General features: G+C 45.5%; 1 protein-coding gene across 3 annotated transcripts in view; it reads left to right on the top strand.

Annotated features, from left to right (window-relative positions):
* Nucleotides 4,494–9,347, top strand: part of TEC (tec protein tyrosine kinase) — a 131,207-nt gene continuing 126,353 nt past the window's right edge. The window contains exon 1 of one of the 3 annotated variants that reach the window (XM_013978657.2): nucleotides 4,494–4,773. The gene's annotated coding sequence lies outside the window, so the exon portion shown is untranslated. Of the gene's footprint in view, nucleotides 4,774–4,882; nucleotides 4,956–5,018; nucleotides 5,129–9,347 lie in introns of those variants that run through there. The other 2 variants (XM_003128960.5, XM_013978655.2) reach the window with 2 other exon arrangements.

Genomic DNA, 9,347 nt, shown 5'->3' with positions numbered 1-9,347 from the left:
CGCGGGATCCGAGCCGCGTCTGCAACCTACACCACAGCTCACGGCAATGCCGGATCGTTAACCCACTGAAAAAGGGCAGGGACTGAACCCGCAACCTCATGGTTCCTAGTCGGATTCGTTAACCACTGCGCCACGACGGGAACTCCATAGATCCTAATCCAAAATATAAATTGTCCAAACCCATACGGTTTCACTCAATATGTTCCCCATTTAACCTTTTCATCCGTCTCTTCTTCAGCGTGTAATCTAGTTTTATCTCTGTGCCTTTGTTTTCTAACTCTGGAATTTAATATATTTTTTATTTACTATTAAATTAATATTAAAATATTAACACAGCAAAAATAGAAGAAAGCACTTTTAAAAAAACCCCCCATAATCCACAAGTCACACATTATTTTATCTAATAGTTTTGCATGGTTAAGACGGCAAACTCTGGAGTCACACTCTTATATCCACATCCTGGCTGTGTGGCTTTGGGCAAATTACTTAGACCTCTGCCTCAATTCCCTCATCTGTAAAATGAAAATAAGAACTGTGTGCAGTTTTCTATTAAAGCTATTGCACCTCAGGCAGTTGTGCGAATTAGATGAATTAATCTAATGTACTTAAAACAGTCTGGCACATAGGAACTCCCTCAATAACTGTTCATAATTCTTATTTTCAACACATCAATTCTATTCCCATAAAATTTTTAGTTACAATGATAGGATATGTAAAGCATTGTATATTTTAAAAAAATTTTTTTTTATATTTTTGCTTTTTTAAGCCTACACCTGCGGCATATGGAGGTTCCCAGGCTGAGTCCAATCAGAGCTACAGCTGCCGGCCTACACCACAGCCACAGCAACGTGGGATCTGAGCCACATCTGCAACCTTCACCACAGCTCACGGCAACTCTGGATCCTTAACCCACTGAGTGAGGCCAGGGATCGAACCTGCAACCTCCGGGTTTCTAGTTGGATTCATTTCTGCTGCACCACGATGGGAGCTCCTTTTTTTAATTTTAATTTTTTTTCTTTTTAAAAAATTTAATGTTTTCCTCCACATTTCTACTTTATTACCATAGATACCATTTTTAACAACAGTCTGACATTCCATACTACTGATATATTTTAAACACTTCCCTATTATTGGAGATTTAATTATATTATTATTATGATGATTATTTTTGCAAGCAAAGTCTTTATTACAGGAAAGCAAATAGCTTTCAGGACAGCTGGGAGGGGGAAGAAGAGTTACCCTCTATTTTATTATTAAGAGTGATGATCTTATACACGTACTTTGCATATGATGCTTTTTCTTGCTTTTGCATGATTTATTTCACAATTGTTCCCAAGAGTATAATTTTTGATTTTGTGTCCAACATTTTGCATCCCAAACTCTTTTCTTCCATTTAGTTCAAAAGAAGCAACTACTTTCATCTACATGATGGAAAGAGAGGCAGACATACATCATACCACTACAGTGAAGTAGTAATCTTCACGTAGGAACAGATTCATTATAAGACTGATGCCTGCATTATTAGCATCATTGTTGTCATCATTCATTCATTCAACAAACATTTACTATCCATTCATCTAGGATGGGCTTGGTCCATGGGTGGGAAGAAAGTTACAAAAGGAAGCCAGAGATGTACAAAAAAGAGTAGGAGAAGCTCCAAATACCAAACACCACTTTATTTACAAACTTCTCACATTGACTCTGTGTCTTCTTATGCACGGTGTGGAATGTATGTGCAAGTTAAAAAGATGTATTTTCTTTTCTCAAGGAACTAAAATTATGTCAACCTGGTATTGCTTACTTAAACATATAACTTTTGGGGGTGTCTGCCCCTGAGGCATATGGAAGTTCCCTGGCCAGAGATCAAATCTGAGCTGCAGCTACAACCTACCCAACAGCTGTGCCAATGCTGGATCCTTATTAACCCACACTGCTGGGCCGGGTTGAACCTGTGCCTCAGTAGCAACCCTAGCTGCTGCAGAGACAATGCCACCTCCTTAACCCGCTGCACCACAGTGGGAACTCCTAAACATACAAATTTTATAGCAGCCATGTGCATATCTGATAAGAAAGGAATCCTTGTCTTTCTTCATCATAAAGTTATCAATGCCCCTTTTATTCTGTACCTCAATTTTATTAAGTCATAAATGCCCCTTTCCTTCTGTATCTCAATTTTATTAAAAAAGGAGAGCAGCAATAATACTGTTTGAATCTTCTCTTTGGAGAAAGAGGGAGAAATCTTTTTAGGTCCACCACCAGATTCCTTCTTGTGAACGGGCTCAACATAAAAGTTTTCATTACATAAGCCTAAACGTTGCATTCTGTTTTCCATGAAAGCTATTGTCCATTTCATATAGGAAATGGTAGAGATGAAACTTTTTTTTAGCCTACCACATCCTGAGTTCAGTTTTACACCTTTCTGTCAATGTAGCTCAAGCTCCCTTACAGTCTCTCTAACAACACTGCTGAAAACCAATGCCAACACTCTCCATCACAGGCTTCGGAGATGATTAAACCAGTACTAACCACCTAATTATACTATTTGATTGGCACTACAGAGACTGCTTTCACCAGGAAACAGTATAGCACTGTGGAAACTACCTCAATTATCACTGATAAAGAGTTATGCTGATCTAGATGTTTCGTTCACACATCAGTCCTCTCTGGTTTTCTTGAGAACTAAGAATGACAAAACAGACTCCTCTCTCTTTCTCTCTTTTATTTTATTTTACTTTTTAGGGCCGCACCTGTGGCTTATGGAAGTTCCCAGGCTAGGGGTCGCATCCGAGGTGCAGCTGCTGGCCTACAGCACAGCCACAGCCACAGGATCCAAGCCACATCTGTGACCTACACTGCAGCTTGTGGCAACACGGGATCCTTAACCCACTAAGTGAGAGGCCAGGGATCAAACTCATATCCACTAGTTGGGTTCTTAACCCACTGAGCCACAACAGGAACTCCCTTACCTTTTCTGGATCAGTCAATTTGATGAAAATTCTAAGTCCTCTCACTTACACATATATATGTGTGTGAGCATTTTGTCTAGGGAGAAAACCAACTTTATTACCATAATTATATGATTACAACTCTTCCCCTCTACACACACACACAATTTTTTGCACCTTTGGAAAAAAGTTCCTAACCTCTGTTCCCTCAAAGAACACCTGCCCTGAGGGAAATTATATCAACTAGTCAACAGAAGGCAGAAGAGACTGGGGCAGGGAGGAAAGAAGATCACAAAAGGGACATTTTACAGGATTTATTCTGATAGGTCATCATACTTGAGGCCCTCACCTCAGTGGAAGAGGATTTTGGAATCAAAAAGCCTTGGTTCAAACCTGTGCCCTCTTCCCACCCCTCCCCTACCCCCTAATCCTTTCTCTAATGCATTGTATGACTTTAGGCAAATCATTATTCATTAGATTTTTTTTTCCCCCTCTGGAAAATGGAATCTTATCAGACCTCTTCTAAGGGTTACTGAATGATCAAACGAGAGATAACATAGGAAGACATGATTCTAGGTCTCCAGTAAGCACAAGGCACAATGATGCTTAATGTATGTGCCTTTCCCTTTGCTTCATCTTCAGGCTTTCGGCTTGCCCTACCATTTAGCTCTCAGCTACAGTGTCACCTCCTCTGAGCCATCTCTCCTTCCTCATCACTCTCAATTCTATCACCCTGCTTTAAATTAGTCAGGATGCTTCTCAGGTGTGCAATGGCTTCACTTTTACCTGCTTATTGATGACTGATTGACTACCCCCCCACCACTAGTCTAAAAGCTCGTCCAAGGCAGGAGTTCCCATTGCAACTCAGTGGGTTAAGAATCTGACTAGTATCCATGAGGATGTGGGTTCCATGCCTAGCCTCACTCGGTGGGTTAAAGATCCAGCATTGCCACCAGCTGGGATGTAGGTCACAGATGCGGTTTAGATCTGGTGTTGCTGTGGCTTAGGCTGGCAGCTACAGCTCCTATTTGAGCCCTAGCCTGGGAACTCCCATATGCCACAGGGCCGAGACCTCGTCTTGTATTATTGCGGGCTTCTAACAGCTCATGGGACAGATGGACACTCAAATTTTGGTGAGTCAGGAGAGCAGTGGTTCAGAGCCTGGAATCAGGAGGAGGGCTTCTGGGATGTGAATCCCAGCTTTTCAATTTACTGGTTAGCTGACATTAGGCAGGTTAACTCTCTGTGCCTCATTTTCAGCCTATGTATAATGGGCGATTCTGATAAAACATAAATTTATTAGACATGTTAATGCGGGTAATACATTTAGAAGAGTGCCTGGCACAAAGTTAAGTCTTATATAAGGGCAGTTGTTATCCTTCAGTGAGTGAATAAAGTGTAACTACAATAGTGAGGCCACGTGACCCTGTAAGTGTTTCAGATACGCTCTGCTGCTTCAGGTTTGACAGTAAAAAGACTTATTCTTTTAGTAAAACTTGTTGCTTCGCTCCACCGCACCGCATCACCCACCTGGCTTGCCACGAGTTAGCTGAAGGGGAGGTGCGGTACCTAATTCCGACAGAGCCCCGGGTCACCCACAGGTGGCACTGCGCGGGGTTCTCCCGGCCTGGGGGTGTCCTCATCCTCGCACCGCGGTTCTGGGGTTGGGGGAGGAGGCCCAGCGCGCCGTCCGAAACACCAGGGAAGTTTCTTCGACTCTCCCCATACTCCAGTTGGGTCGCGGGAGCCCTGGCGCGTATCCGACCCACTCTGGCCATTTGTTTCAGACCCGCAGTAGGGCGGTGGGAACAGGTCGCCGCCGGTCTCGGTGAGCGGGGGCGGGGCGGTAGAGAGGCGGGGCGGGGAGCGCAGGGGCGGGGCCGGAGGGCAGGGGCGTGGCTGGATATCAGGGGCGGGGTCGGAGAGCAGGGGCGGGGGGGACTCGGGACTCCGTGGCGCTGGCAGACCTCACGTCTCCCGGGCTCGGCGCAGCCGGCGCACTCCAGCCAGGTAAGGGCGCCGAGGACCGACGAGGGCGGCCCGGGGACTGGGCGACTCTGGGCGGGGAAGGGTGGGGACGGAGATGCACGCGCCAAGAGGAGTCTTCTACAAACCCAGAGACGTGGAACTAAAAACGATTTTCTCTCTTCTGTGCCGCTGTGAGTGGGGACGTGCCGCGGCAGGTGAGGACCCCTGCTCCTGCGGTCCAGGAAGGGACAGGTGCACGTCCCAGCGTAGCCGCGCCTTCCGGCGGCCGCCGCCTCTCCGCCTCTCGGGCTCGGGCACTGGCCTCTACCGAGGAACACCCGCCCCTTTCCCCTTGGGTCTCTGGACCAAGGCCGCCCCTCGGCAAATTCGGCATTGGGTTCGCTTCTCAGCTGCGCCGCGGGGTTGATTCCTTCTCTCAGCTTGATTGAATCCGCCGAGGCTTGGCAGAATCCACCGAGACTTTCCAGAGTTGCACGTATCCTAAGTGCCTCACATTACTAGCCTTACGTTTTTCATCTGGGAAATTGTGTTTGAACCTTGAAAAAAGGGGTCTGGTGAATAAATATATTGGAAAAGCTAGGGCCTTGACTCGGTGTGTGTGGGGGGGGCGGCGGCAGCGTGAGCTTTCCCTCGGATCCTAAATTTCCTTTTGGTTTGATTTTTTTGTTTGTTTCGTTTTCATGGAAGAATAACACGTTGCTGTGTATCAGGTTCAGAAACAGCCTCATCTATTGCCATTCTTTGGAGACTGGAATATTTGATTAGAAGCTTGGGTCTCAATGTTAAGTCGGAACAACAGGATGACTGGTGGCTAAGTGGGTTTGAAGCTGGTCCAAAATAGTTAAGTGTTTTCAGCATATACCCTGTGTTTTTCCAGAGAGTGCCCATTTTTCCTGTTAGGAAATTCTGAGAATTTATTCTCTTCTAGATGATTCTCCCCTAAAGAGCTGGATAGGAAAAAACAGCCCCAACCAAACAGTAGGTTTCCCAGATAAGTTTAGGATTTAGCAGGTTAGTGTGTGACGCTAGTAGCTCAGCTGGCGAGAGTCACATGTAGTTTGGAGTGTCATGATTTCTGTGGAGAAAAGAAGTGTGTGTAATTTTCTCATTACGTATTTGAGAATAGTTTTTAGTTTAAGGTACATTTTCATTGTTTAGGCAAGACCTATACTTTCCCAATACTCCAATTAATCTGATCAATGTATTGCTTCTCTCGCCAGCTTTAGATGATTACTGCATTGTGTTTATGTTAATGATCTTGATTCTTCCCATGGGGTGTGTACTTTTTGGTTTGTGGGACCGTATAGAGCCCTATAGGGTAAGTGTTGCAAACACATGCAAATCTGTGCAGTGCTCTAGTTGGCAAGACGTTTGCCCCACATTGGTCCTTGAACTAGAATTTTCACATCTTTCCAAATAGGAAAGAATAATGTTACTATATGCTCTAGCACTGTCCACCTGTTATCAAGATAGCTTATCAAACTATCAACCTGTTTACAGTTGTATCGGAGAATAGTGACCTTTGCTCTCTAAGTTGACCCTTTAATAAGGTGGCTGGTGGGGTTGTGGGCAGTGTCTGGCCACTCGTTGCATGGGGAAGAATCCTGGTCTCCCCACCTTCCTTTGTGTATGCAGAGCGCTGAGGGCCTGGGCCTTGGGCCTCCAAGCACACCTCTTGCCTACAGGTTCTTCCAGGTTGACCCGGTTGGTGCCTCCCTTCCCCACCCCAGCTCTTCCAGCTCCTTGACTTCCACCCTACTCCACCCCTCCCTGGGTTCCCACCCCTGGGGAGAATCATCTCATTGTGCAGGGCAGGACACTTGCTCCCCAGAGTTGACAGGGCTGTTGCCCTTCAGCCTGGTGCATGGATGCTCAGTAAATGTCTGTTGGTGACAGTGTCACTTGTTTCGGAGCCCTTCCTGTGCACGCCTTTTATCCAGTCTACACAGGCAACGTGGAGTAATTGAGGTTGAACCCAGATCAACCACTTTGGGGGCTAGTTGCCTTGGTTGGATTAGGGTCATAAATTGGGCATCGGAGTCTGTTAGAAAGGAGTGAAATTAGTCCATGGTCATTTGCAGTTCTTAAAATTTCCCTGTCCTGTGTAACTGTGCTGTGAGAATAGCTTTGAAAAGAACTTCAGAGGAGAGAGGCTGAGAAGTTGCCTCCGCCTTCAAACCTGCCTCCATCTGGGCTTGCCTTTGTGTCTGGGCCCTAGCTCAACCAGTTCTTCCTTGGATTGGATTATAACTATTAACTTTCCCACTGCATTTGACCGCTTAGAGCTCAGATGACTACCACTACAGTGAACTAGATGTAGAAAATGATGTTCTCTTTTGTTGGGGGAAACAAAGATGGAATTTTCCCAAGTTGTTATTAGGGAAACAAAGCAAAAGCACGTAAAAATGGGCATAGAAGCAAATAGATTTTTCGTTTAGTTCTGTTTGTTTTTTAGACTTTTCATCCAAATTACAGTTCTCTGTCTCCAGAAACAAACACTTGTGATTCTTTGAGTGGGTTATTTTGGCATTCATTGCTCCTAGTGGATACTTGTAGTTGCATTTTTCAGTTTGAAGCATTATCTGTCGACTCCCCGCTGTGGAAGATGATGACTTGGCTCTCTTTTTCCTTCTAACCCCCAACCTAACCACAGCTTCCCTATTTTCCCATCCTTGGTTAAACAGTAATTTTGGTTAGACCAATATTCGTAGCTAAGTCAAGCACAACTTTTTCTTTTCCTTGGAGTCAGTAATTGCTTTGTGCATTGGCTTAGTTTTTTTTATGTACTCACCATTAATTCAACCCCAAACTTTGGGCTAGTTTTCTAAGTCAGATGCATCAGGTATTCTGTTAATTTCATATTCCCTGAAGAAGCTGTCCCTGAGCCTCCTGGCTTGCTCTAGTCTGGACTGGTTGCCCTCAACATATGGGGCACAGATGTCACCCTGAGGACCTCTCTTTGTCATCCTGGGGATCCCTATTATTTTTCTCCTGTATTAGATCTTCTCTTACCCATAGCGTATGTCTTTGCTTTGTAGATTTCCTCATTTTGGTATAGCCCATCCTTAAGGAGCTTCCTGGTAAATGTCTATTTTTATCTTTCTTTATTTTATCTGTTTGTATTTTGTCTATTCATTTTATAGTAAGTACACAAAAATATCTGTCTGCCACTGACAATTGATATTTTGTTTTGTTTTGTTTTTTTCCCTTTTAGGGCTGTACCCGCGGCATGTGGAAGTTCCCAGGTTGGGCAGCTGCTGGCCTACACAACAGCCACAGCAACACCAGATCTGAGCTGGTCTGCCATCTACACCACAGCTCATGGCAATGTCAGATCCTTAACCCACTGAGTGAGGCCAGGAATTGAACCCACATCCTCATGGAAGCTAGTCAGGTTTGTTACCGCTGAGCGGTGATGGGAATTCCCAGGTCTCTGCCTTTTAATTAGAGGCTTTCTTTGTGTTTCATACTCTTGATTGTGTGCTCACATGTGAGGGGGGGGATTAAAAAGCTGAAGATGGAGTTCCCGCCGTGGCTCAGTAGTTAATGAATCCGACTAGAAACCATGAGGTTGCAGGTTCGATCCCTGGCCTTGCTCAGTGGGTTAAGGATCGGGCGTTGCCATGAGCTGTGGTTAAGGTGGCAGACTTGGCATGGATCCCACGTTGCTGTGGCTGTGGTATAGGCCGGTGGCTACAGCTCTGATTAGACCCCTAGCCTGGGAACCTCCATATACCGCAGGTGCGGCCCTAGGAAAGGCAAAAAGACAAAAAATAAAGCTGAAGATGTGAGGGCTTCTTGACCGAGACCTTCACCATTGGGTGATCTGGGTGAGTCTTACCCCTTTGATATTTCCACTAAAACACCTGGGCTGTGCCTGACATACTCCAGCCCGGAGACCTTATCTTTTTCACCCTCTCTGGGGTAGTTATATGGTCCTGTAACTCCCCGGGCGGAGGAGGTAGGAAAGAAATTCCAGGTGTTTTCCATGGGGTAGAGAAGGGGCACTTCCCTAATTGCTCAGAGTGGCTGGAGGGACCTGGGAGATGCAATTGCTTTTCAAGGAGGCTTTCGATTTTTATTTTAGCTCGCCCTCCCCCCACAGAGGGTCAGCGCCTTTAATTAATTAGCATTTTGAGATTCTGTGGCGTATATCAGGTTGTTTCTTGGCTTCCCCTCAACCCACCCAAGTGTTTGTACTGTTGCCTCTTATTTTCCCCATCCTTGTGGGTTTATCCCTTTCTTGTCATGTTACTGGGCTTTCAGGAGGGAGAGGAAGTACGTTTTGTTCCAGCTGCCTTTAGTGCCTGGAGTGTAGCTTTCCTTACTAACCTCTGCTGAGAGGCTAGTGTAGTTCGGCCACAGCAGTGTGCTGCCATTTTCCCTGCTTGTTCTTTTTTTGTCTTTTCTAGG

The sequence above is a fragment of the Sus scrofa genome, chromosome 8 (assembly GCF_000003025.6).
Source record: "Sus scrofa isolate TJ Tabasco breed Duroc chromosome 8, Sscrofa11.1, whole genome shotgun sequence".
NCBI classification, from domain to species: domain Eukaryota; kingdom Metazoa; phylum Chordata; class Mammalia; order Artiodactyla; family Suidae; genus Sus; species Sus scrofa.
This window is presented reverse-complemented; position numbering and strand designations above follow the sequence as displayed.